A 10063-nucleotide genomic window follows, 5' to 3' on the forward strand; every position below is an offset into this window, starting at 1 on the left:
GAGGGGGTCCTGGGACCAGAGAGGTGGGGATGGGGAGGGGGGCTCTGTGGGAGGGGGGGTGGGGACTCACACTCGCTCTCTCGCATACACTCTCTTTCACACTCCCTGTCTATCGCGCTCTTATCTCTGTCGCACGCGGTCTCGCGCATACAGACACTTTGTCTCTCGCACACTCTCACACAAACACACGCACTCTGTCTCTCTATGACACACACACTCTCTCTCTCTCTCGAACATACACACTCCGGGGAAAACCTTGCTAGCGCCCGTTTCATTTGTGTCAGAAATGGGCCTTTTTTTACTAGTAGTATATAAAAGTTCCTCCCTTCTGTATATCTACTATAATAAAAAGCACCTCCAACGTTCTGAAGCTGACTCCGTGGCTTCAGTGAAGGGTTAGTAAGGTTCGTAACAGTGTCACATATCTCTCTGCCCCGCCCTCACGTCAAAAATGTGATGACGTCGAGGGCGGGTAAGCAGAAGGCAGGACTGAGGGAATGAACTCACCTCCAACGTTCTGAAGCTGACTCCGTGGACGGTCATGGCTTTCAATAACGCCACCGCTTCAACGGAGCTAATCTGGGGACACAGTATAATCGCTGGGTGGCTGGAGGGGGGGCAGGGGACACAGGACAGTTGCTGGGTGGCTGGAGGAGGGGGCAGGGGAGAGAGCAGAATCACTGGGTGGCTGGAGGAGGGGGCAGGGGAGAGAGCAGAATCACTGGGTGGCTGAAGGGGGGTAGGGGAGAGAGCAGAATCTCTGGGTGGCTGGAGTGGGAGGCAGGGAAGAGAGGAGAATCGCTGCATGGCTTGAGGGGGGTGCAGGGGATACAGGAGAATCGGGTGGCTGGAGGGGGGGCAGGGGAGACGAGAATCGCTGGGTGGCTGGGGGAGGGGAGGCCAGGGGACAGAGGAGAATTGCTGGGTGTCTGGAGGGGGGACAGTGGACAATCACACACTCTCTCTCACAGACACACTCGCACCCAGTCTCACTCTCTCTCTGTCACACACACACACTTGCACGGTGCTTCCAACCACGCAGAGGGGGGGAGAGGCAGGGGGTCCTGAGACAACAGGGATGGGGAGGGGAACGCAGACGGGGGAGGGGGTCCTCAGACCTGAGAGGGGGGAGGGGATCCTGAGACCACAGAGGGAGGGGGGAGGTATCTCTCACACACACTCTCTCACACACACTCACAGTCAATGTCTTTCTCTCACTCTCACACAGTCTCTCATACTATGTCTCACACTATATCACATTCACTATGTGTCACACAGTCACTCACACACACTCGGTCTCACACTCTCTCGGTCTCACAGAGAGTCTATCGCACACATACTCTCTCACACACACTCTCACACACAGTGTATCTTTGTGAAACACTCTCACAGTCACTGTGTTTCACATACGTACTCACACACACACACACACACTCTCTCACACACTCGCACCCAGACTCATTCTCTGTCACACACACTCGCACATTCACTCTCTCTCTCTCTCTCTCACACAGTCACTCTCAAACATACACACTCCGAGGAAAACCTTGCTAGCGCCCATTTCATTTGTGTCAGAAACGGGCCTTATTTACTAATACTTATAAAATAAGCCTAAATTTCCACACGGATTATAGAATATGCTGAGCGGCCGTCCACATGACTAAATGTAGTCGTGGGCATTTATGCCAAGTAAAACTTCCTTATCCTCTGCAGCAGATGAATCCAGAAACTGGTGGGTTGTGTCCATCTACCAGCAGGTGGAGATAGAGATAACTGAAGATAGAGATGCCAGACGACCAGCCCCTTCAGTAGCCAGTATATCTCTATCTTCAGCAGGTGGTGGACGACATCTCTTCAGCTCCTGAACTCATCTTCTGTGAGGCGCCTCCTGGGCCTTTGCCAGTTGAGAGTGGGAGTGATTGGCTGATCGGTGCCATCCTTAAGGGCACACCTGGTCTCCAGGTCCCTGCCTCACCCCTGGGTTCCCCTATCTCCTGACTGCTGCTTTCTGGCTTTGCCTCCTCACCAACCATTTAAAAAAAAAAGAGAGAGAGAGGATAGTTAAAAAAAAAAAAAAAAGCTAAGGTTCCTCAGAGGCACTAATTGACAGCCAGATTTGACTGCACACATGCAGCGGGATCACTGCAGGGAGGAGCTCCTTCTCTGTCGGGAGATCTTTGATACCGCCCTGTGTGGTGTGGGCTGCTCCTACTCCCCTCGTGGTGAGTACTGATTTCGTGCTCCGCGTTTCTTTCATGGCGGCCAAAGCGGTTAAGCATTGTTCCTGCTGCAGGAACAGGAAATTCGCAGCAGGAGTCTGTGGAGCGGGCTGCTCTGATTCTTTGGCTGACGACTCTTCTGCCTGTGCAGAGCCGGCGGGAGCGTGTGCCGTTTTTTCTGCTCCCACAGATGTGGCTCCCGCCCCCCCTGATGTCGGTGGATGTACCGGGTGATTTGAGCTCTGGTTCTGCGGGCACTCCTTTGTCGGGGTTTTTGCCAGGGTCTGTGAGCACAGGGGAGGGGTTTTCTTCAGAATTTATTTTACTTCTTCATCAGGCCTACGTTCTTAAGCGTTTCTCCCCCTTCCCTCAGGCTACTCCATTGGTAGATCCTTCAAGGGGTGCCTCTGGGGAATTAGATGTATTGATTCCCTCTCCTGTTGAGGATTCTTTGCTTAAAAGAAGGTGCATGACTTCTCTATCTGAGGGGGGGGGGGGGAGGGTCTGTGGGCATCATCTCCCCCTCCCCCTCTGGCAGCGCTTTCTGGGGCTTCCCTACTCCCTTCTTGCAGTGATCAACTAGAGGGAGGGCAAGTTATTCCAGGGGGAATTGGATGATCCTTCTGCAATAGTCTTTTTCATAAAGATGAGCTTCCCTCTTTGATCTCTAGCGCCTTATAAGCTTTTAAATATCAAGGACCCAGAGGCCCAGGCAGCTACCACAGTTAATCCTAAAATAGCTAGCACTAGGAAACCCTCCAAATCCTTTCCTATTCACAAAGCCATCCAGGAGCTTATTTCTGCCCAGTGGTCAGACCTAGAAAGGGGTCTTAAGGTGACAAGGGCTATGGCTTGCCTTTACCCAGTTGGGGCAGAACAAGCAGATAAATTTGTCCTTCCTACAGTCGATGCACTGGTGATGGCATTCACCAGGAAGACTACTCTACCTGTTGAGGGTGTAGTGGCATTTAAGGATGTACAAGATTGACGGCTTGAGGCTTTTCTCAAGCGTGTGTTTGAAGTATCGGCATTGACTCTTCAGGCCTCCATCTGTAGCTCCTATGCCGCCAGGGCGTGTCTTTTCTGGCTTCAGCAGGCCTTAGATGAGGAACCGAATGCGGGGCCAGTTTTGGGGTCTGTAGCGCCCCTTATGGAATCGGGTCTTTCCTATTTGGCGGATTCCCTTTATGATCTGGTCTGTGCTTCGGCCAAACAGATGGCTTTGGCGGTGTCTTTCCACTGGTTGTGGCTTCGTCACTGCGCAGTGGATATGATTTCTAAACAACGACTCTCTAGATCGCCTTTTCGGGGCAAACTTCTCTTCGGTGAATACCTGGAAAAGATTACGAAGGATTTGGGAGATTCTAAATGGCAACGACTTCCTAAGGACAAGCCTAAGTCTGCAACTCGATCTGGGGCGGCAAAAACCCCGTTTTCGGGACTCCTGCAGGTACCGTCCAGGCTGAACCTCCTCTTCTTTTCAGCATCCCAGATTTCAGCATCGTTCTTCCTTTCATGGTCATAGGAGACCCGTTGGTGCGGCTGTGCGATCAGGGGCTTCCAGTTGCCCCTCCCAATGATGGGGCACCAGCCCACTCCTCGGTTTTAAGGTTAGGAAGTCGTCTGACTCTCTCTTCTACAACGAGTGGGCCAAGATTACCTCAGACCAGTGGGTTCTGAACATCATTCAAGAAGGCTACTAGTTAGAGTTTTCCTCGCCCGTCGGCAACACCTTTTTGGACTCCCGGTGTTCCACGGCATCCAAGCAGATGGCGGTTCTAACCATGTTGACGTCCCTTTTGGACCTGGGGGGTGGTAGTTACGGTACCCCCTCGGGAGGTAGGCACGGGCCGCTACTCCATTTATTTTGTTGTCCCCAGAAAATGGGGTTCCTTTCGTCCCATTCTATACCTACGCAAGGTCAATCTTCACTTGAAAGTTTGTCACTTTCGCATGGAAACCCTGCAGTCAGTGGTGGCGGCGGCGGTCCAGCCAGAAGAATTCCTCACAGCGTTGGATCTGAAGGAGGCTTATTTGCATACTCCCATTTAGCCTCCGCTTCAGCACTTTCTGTGTTTTACCATTCTGGAATGTCATTTTCAGTTTCAGGCCTTCCCCTTTAGCCTGTTCATGGCTCCCCATACCTTCTCCAAGGTGATGGTAGTGGTGGCAGCCTTCCTGCGGAGGGCATCAGAGTGCATCCCTACCTCGACAACTGGCTAATCAGAGCGGAGTTGGACCAGGAGAGTCACTGGGCCACAGATCGGATGATTTCGCTTCTGCAGTCCTTGGGATGGGTCTTGAACCTTCCCAAGAGCCACCTGATTCCTTCCCAGACTTGGACTACCTCAGTGCTCGGTTCGATATGGCTCGGGGCTGTGTGTTTCTGCCAGAGGACAGACGGATCAAGCTTCAAGCTCAGGTTTCCCACTTGCTTCATCTGTCGAGTCCCTGAGTTTGGGACTGTGTACAGGTGTTGGGGTCTGTGGCAGCGATGTTGGAAGTGGTGCCTTGGGTGAGGGCTCACATGCGCCCATTACAACACTCCTCCCTGTGCAGATGCTCTCCGATGTCCCAGGATTACAGTCAACGCTTTCCGTGGTGACCCTTAGCAAGGCGCAGCATGGCCTAATGGCTCCACGATCCCAACTTACAGCAAGGGATGCCCCTGGCCTCACCTCCCTGGGTTGTCGTTGTGACGAATGCCAGCTTGAGAGGCTGGGGAGCCCATTGCCTCAGTCGTTCTGCTCAGGAATGCTGGACCCCCCCCCCCCCTGGAGGTGACCTGGCCAATCAATCGGTTAGAGCTGTGAGCTATAGTGAATGCCCTTCAAGACCTTTGGTGGGGAAGCCCGTGCACATTCTCTCTGACAACACAACGGCGATAGCTTACATCAATTGCCAGGGTGGCACTCGAAGTCTAGAGCTTGCCGCTGAGGCAGCTTCCCTTCTGGAGTGGAGTGAATCCCTTCTTCTCTGTCTGTCGGCAGGTCACATTGCAGGTCAGAGCAATGTTCGAGCGGATTCCCTCAGTCGTCATCTGTTGGACTTGGTGGAATGGGAACTCTCAAAACTGGTGTTTCTCCTCATTTGCCGACTGTGGGGGACTCCGGAATTGGACGGGTTTTTTAGCAAACAACGAGAGGTCGGGTCCAAAGGGCCCAAGGACGGCCTACTGTACGTGTTTTCTCTGTGCCCATTGATAGGTCGAGTGTTACTCCGGATCGCCCGTCACCGAGGGCGAGTCATTCTGATGGCCCCAGATTGGCCCCGCTGACCTTGGTGTGTTTCGGTTCCCTCTCAGTCTCGATCTTCTTCACCAGGGACCAGTGCTGATGGAGGATCCATCCCGCTTTGGTCTTACGGTTTGGCCCTTGAGATGGCATGTTTAAGAAAGAAAGGCTACTCTGATCCTGTCATAACTACATTACGAGCGCAGAAGCATTCTACTTCTTCGACACATGCTCGTGTTTGGCAGACCTTTGTCTCCTGGTGTTCAGACGGGGGGGCTTGCTCTTCTTTGTAGGCCGTGGTGCCTCAGCTGTTAGCCTTTTTGCAGGATGGCTTGAAAAAAGGCTGGCCTATAGCCATGGCTTGTTTCAGGGACGGGTGTCGGGTTTTTCCCTCGCTTCTCACCTGGATGTGGTATGTTTACGGGGAGCCCTTCACTTTCGACCTCCTCTATGGCATCCCTGTCCTACGTGGAGTCTTACTTTGGTCCTTTGGACTGTACAGGGCGCTCCTTGAAAGCGGTGTGTTTGGTGGCTATGGCGTCAGCGTGTAGGGTTTCTGAACTCCAGGTTTTGTCTTGTCGGGAACCCTTTTTGCAGTTTTTGGAGTTGGGGGGGGGGGGGGGGGTCTCCATACGGTTCCTTCCTTTCTGCCTAAAGTGGTTTCGGCTTTTCACGTCAATCAGCCTGTCCTTTTTCCTTCTTTTCGGAAGGAGGATTACCCTGCGGAGTTTGGGAGCCTTCGGTTGCTGGATGTTCGGCGAGTCCTCCACTACCTTCAAATGTCTAATGAGTTTTGGCGGTCAGACCACTTTTTTGTCCTTCTGTCAGGGGCTCGGTGTGGGGAGGCAGCGGTTAAGGCTACGATAGTCCAGTAGATTAGGGATACCATTTCTTCAGCATATATTTTTTCTGGCAGGGTTCCACCAGAGGGCTTGAAAGCGCATTCCACTACAGCCCAATCTGCTTCTTGGGCGGAAACTTTGGTTCTTTCTCTCGACGAAATCTGTAGAGCAGCTACTTGGGCTTCGCTGCACACCTTTTCATATCATTATAGACTGGATGTGGCAGCGCGTTCAGATGCTTCTTTTGGCGCGGCTGTGTTACGGCGGGGGGCAGTGGCAGCCCACCCTGCTTAGGGATTGCTTTGGTACATACCACCAGTTTCTGGATTCATCTGCTGCGGAGGATAAGGAAGGTAAAATTAGGTCCTTTACTCGCAGTAGATGAATCCAGGATCCCTCCCTTTTTCACTGTTTGATTCCACTGGCTGTGTGTGGGCCTGTGCTTCGGTTCTAGGGCCTCTCTTTTCAGTCCTTCTCCTCTCTTCCACAGGCTTTTTGAAGACATTACTGTAAAAAAAAAAAAAAAAAAGGAAAAGAAGAGGAAAGAAGGTTTCCTTAGATTTTTAGCTGTACTTGGATGTTTTTTCATGTTTGGCCCCTTTCTGGGGATCCCTTTTCATAGTGCAATTTACTCTGTTTTTTGTTTGCTACGTCGTTCTTCTTTCGAATATGGTTGGTGAGGAAGTTTGTTCTTCTGCTTTGTAATGCAACATATACTGGGTACTGAAGGGGCTGATCGTCTGGTATCTCTATCTTCAGTCTAGTTATCTCTGTCTCCACCTGCTTGTAGAGGGACACAACCCACCAGTTTCTGGATTCATCTGCTGCGAGTAAACGAAAGAAAATGATCAGGTAAGACCTAATTTTACCTTGGTGTAAATGTTCTATATTCTATAAGGCACATAGATTTTAGAAATGCCTACGATCTGCCCATTCCACACCCGTGGCCGCGCCCTTTTTAACTATGTGACTTAGAATTTACGCGCATCACATTATGGAATACTAGTAAAAAAAAGGCTCGTTTCTGTTTTAAAGGAAACGGGCACTAGCAAGGTTTTCCTTGGAGTGTGTATGTTTGAGTGAGTGTATGTGAGAGTGACTGTGTGAGAGAGAGTGAGTGTGTATGTGTGTGTGTGTGACAGAGAGAGAGTGAGAGTGGGTGCGAGTGTGTGTGTAAGAATGAGAGTATGTGCGAGGGTCCCCCCTCCCTCCCACTTGCAGGGTCCCCTCCCTCCCTCCCTTTTTTCCCAGTTGCAGGGTCCCCCCTCTGTCCCTCCCTCCCTTTTTCCCAATTTCAGGGTCCTCCCCCTCCCTCCTAGTTGCAGGGTCTGTCTGTCTCCCTCCTCCTTGTGTCCTTGACGTTTTAAGGCACTATCAGCAGTGTAAAAACGACAATGTGCAGCAGGAGCTCCTAGGTTTGGTTGTTTTTGAGTGTATGGCAATGACGCCAGCGTAGGGGAGTGGAAACAGAGATTTACCAATGGGCTTCCTTGCTTACCGTAGACTTGCTGTGCTGTCTTCCACTCCTGTATCTTAAACGTCCTGCAGCATCTCATAGCTTGCTTTGTTGTGAGTGAACGGGGATGATGGATGCGCTGTAGTGGGACGCGCTGGTCTTTCCCTCCCCCCTCCACATTTCACAGTCGCCGGAGCCGGTCGGTTGCCGTGTCGCCGCCCTCCCTATTCGTCCTCTCCCTCTCCCCTCCACATTTCACAGTCGCTGGAGCTGATCGGTTGCTGTCTTGCCGCCCTCCCTGTCCGTCCTCTCCGTCAGTCCAGACTTGGAGAGGACAGGGAGGGTGGCGGCAGTTTTTCCACGGCGGTTAGTGTGCGCGGGTGCTTCGGAACATGGGCGATTCCTAGGCAGGGGGAGGAGTACTCCTCCCCCTGGCTGCTACTCCTACTACTCCTCCTGGCTGTGTCGCTGTTTGCTGCTGACGTCAGTTCGATCTACTCCATGAAGCAGACCACATCTGGCGGAATCCACGGTTCCAGGCAGCCTCAGAACGTTGGAGGTGAGAATTATTATATAGGATACTCAGTTCTGTGCATAAATCCTAATTAATGCCAGTTAGTGTCAATTGACAATTGGCAATTATTACTGATTGGCTTGTTAACTAATTAGGTTGCACACAAATACAGAATACGATGATTGTATTTGCGTGCACAACTTAGGTCACATTATATAGAATCCGGGGGCTAATGCCCAGTTTATACCACATTAAGGGAGTCTTTTACAAAGGTGCACTAAACACTAGAGACTCCCATAGGAATTTATGGGCGTCTCTAACATTTAGTGCACACATATTTAACGTGCGTGCTAAAAACACTAGCGCACCTTTGTAAAAGGACCCCTAACAGATTTTGGGTCATTTTCACAGCACACAAAGTACTTTCTGTTGTAGTGCCAGAAGGCATGGCATGGGTAGAGAATGGGCGTGAAAGGCGTTTGCCAGTTAGTGCATGGTAAGTGCGCCACATTAGCGCCTAAGCCAGAGTTAACGTGGGACCGCTTAGTGCCACCTGAATAGGAGGTGCAAAGTGCTTCCACATTGACGGGGAGCAGGTACCTCATGTTATCCTGAACCTTAGCACACAGATTGCATTATAAAATAGTGGGAACACACCCAATGGGTGCCACATTAAAATTTGCAGCTACCATGAGCTAAAGTCCTGTGTTAAGCTATGGTAATGGTAAATTTTAGTAAAAAGGCCCCATAGTGTAGTTTGTACCCTTCAGACAGTCTATGAACTGGGAAGACATATATTTGTCATGCAAAACATGAATTTCCTTTGACATCTACTTGTCTATACAGATCTTTTCTACAAGACTACAGTACACACACAGACTTATGAATACATTGATTTGACTTTTACATGTATACTATCTTGAATAATAACAACAAAAAAAGTATATTTTGGTGAGACTAGCAATTTGTATTGAGCTGCTTTTTAGCACTGTGAGCATAGTGACGTAGTAAATGTTAGTATATAGCTGCACAGTCCATCCAATCTGCCCAACAAGGTGGCCAGAGCTGAATCTAGCACTCTGCACAGGTTCCACTTCTTTATGATGTAACACTAGTATACTTAATCTCTCTCTCCCTGCTAATTTTGGGCCACAGACCATAGAAGTCTGCCTGACAAAGGTCCTACTTCTTCAACTACTGGAGTTGCCATTGAAGCCCACTCCAGCCTTAATCCTGATCTGTTTTTGCAATTTACGGGACCCAGACCATAGCAGTCTGCTTAGCATTGGTCATACTTCTCAATCTCTGAAGCTGCCAGCAAAACTCACTCCAGCTTTGAGGTTATTTAAGTTTTGTTTTAATTCAGTGGTTCTCAAACCTGGTCCTGGAGGCACCCCAGCCAGTCAGGCTTTTTGGATATCCACAATGAATATTCATGAGAGAGATTTGCATGCACTGACTCCACTGCATGCAAATCTCTCTCATGAATATTCATTGTGGATATCCTGAAAACCTGACTGGCTGGGATGCCTCCAGGATCAGGTTTGGGAACCACTGCTTTAGTTGGATTCCATCCTTTTTCTATATAGGACAATCTGACCCTTTACATTTTATAGTGTTCCTCTATGTTTGTCCCATGCATTTTTTAATTCTTTCACTGTTTAGCCTTCACAACCTTCTGTGGGAGAGCATTCCAGGCATTCACCACCCTTTCTGTGAAAAGATATTTCCTGACCTTGCTCCTAAGTCTCCCACCTTGCAACCTCAACTCATGACCTCTAGTTCTACTAATTCCCCCG

This window comes from Microcaecilia unicolor, chromosome 10, assembly GCF_901765095.1.
Source record: "Microcaecilia unicolor chromosome 10, aMicUni1.1, whole genome shotgun sequence".
Classification (NCBI taxonomy): domain Eukaryota; kingdom Metazoa; phylum Chordata; class Amphibia; order Gymnophiona; family Siphonopidae; genus Microcaecilia; species Microcaecilia unicolor.